A 1,858-nucleotide genomic window follows, 5' to 3' on the forward strand; every position below is an offset into this window, starting at 1 on the left:
GAAGCTTCGCTTGTTGATGTAAAGAGAGCTCCTTGCCCCGAACGGCGAATTAAAAAAATATCAGCTTTCATCTCTTGAAAGGTCCTTTTAGCGATGGTTATCTCTGTGTTTTTAATTATCTCTTGGTGACGTCGCTGTTGAGGCACCGACCCAGCCGTTTTGGAGCCTGGAAGGAGAACCCATCTATCAGTAACATCGTGTTTTAGCCAAAACCTCTATCTCAATTTATCTTTGAACTCATGACAGATGCTTTGTAACAAGGGCATCAAAATGGCCAGCTGGGACATCCTTGTGAAGTTTGCCTTTCTTTGCGAATGGCTTGTGTTCCTTGGCAAAATGCACAATTGCGAAGCAGTTGCAAGTTATGATGATACTTTCGTTTATTAATCTGTAATTGCCATTTCATATGAGCTGCAGGATATCTTTGAAGAAAGCTACAGATCTTGCTTTGCATTTCTGTACAAGGGGCATCCAAAATGTTGATGGAACAACATACTCACAATATCCCAAGACATGACAAGGTTTTGTTTTTTTTCCCCCCGATATACATATGTATAAAAAATATATATATTTATATATTGACACCTCCCATGTTCCTCTCATCGAAGAAGTTGCATAAAGCAACCAAGAAGGCCGACACAAGGTAAGCGCTTTGCTGTTTCAAACCCTTCCCAGAGTTCCTCCACAGCTCTAAAGACATACACAAATACTGCACACATGATAATCACAATGTGCACACCCCCTCAGCTGCCGGACAGGTTTCTCCACTTATTGGCGAATCATCAGTGACAGCACAGACAGCAAAGCATAACAATGAGGCTCCCCAAGCAGGTACCACATTCAAATGTCAAAAGCAGTCATTATATAAATCATATAGACCCACCCACATCTCTTCCCTGTGAATGGAGGGAATAGCCAATCAGCTCTCACCTAATCAACAAAACCAAGGTGGCTAGGATTATCTATCTATAATTCCAGCAATGTGTGTGCATGCGTGTGTGCGTGCGTGCGTGCGTGCGTGCGTGTGTGTCTGTGACCGCTGTTTCCCAACAACCACTGGTCCGATTTAATTGAAACTTGCCAGGTATATTGCTGGGGCCAGGTATATTGCAGACAAGTGCTTCCCAAGTTATGGCCATTTATTTACCAACCAATGACAAGACACGTTGCTGCCTGGGCGTGGCCAATGGGGGAAGGGAACCTCAGCCGCGTTCCCCATTACGGGTTGCAACGTACGGACTTCCGGAGAGTGATGACTTCGTGTCTTCTAATAATTTCATTTATAGATAAACACAATGCCCCAAGTTATGATCGTTTTCATATTAGACGGTGTATAAATTTCGTCAACATCAGAGTGAGCTGGTATGCTCCGAACCAGGAAGTTAAAAAAAAAAATTTGCACAAACGTTTTTTTTTTCTTCTTCTTCTCTTCTCTTTGTGTTTTTCCTTGCGACGACATTGAAAAAGGCAAAATACGTTGGCGCTAATTGAATAATTGGCCATTAAAACGAATAATTTATCAAAACGTTGGCAGATCCAGCAGCCTCCGCATTCTTGCCCTGGACGAGGAAACAAAGAAGCGCCGTTTCCTCAGCGATGTTGTTTATGAAGAGGTGCTAACGAGATAAAGGTGTGTACAATGTACATGGAGACAATTTTTATTATTATTTATTTATTGAAGAAAAATTGTTCCGAAAATAATTTATCAAAAAAAGTGCACAAGATTTTTTTTTTGTTTCCAATTGTCAAAACGGTGTGGCCTCTGGAAGTGATAAGGAATTCAGCTCCACTCAACATGCTTGGCGCTTGCCAACGAAATACATCTCACTTTGGTGGTAAAAACGATTCACAACGACGG

This window comes from Eptatretus burgeri, chromosome 8 (genome assembly GCF_056783735.1).
Source record: "Eptatretus burgeri isolate ZD-2024b chromosome 8, Ebu_testis_v1, whole genome shotgun sequence".
Classification (NCBI taxonomy): domain Eukaryota; kingdom Metazoa; phylum Chordata; class Myxini; order Myxiniformes; family Myxinidae; genus Eptatretus; species Eptatretus burgeri.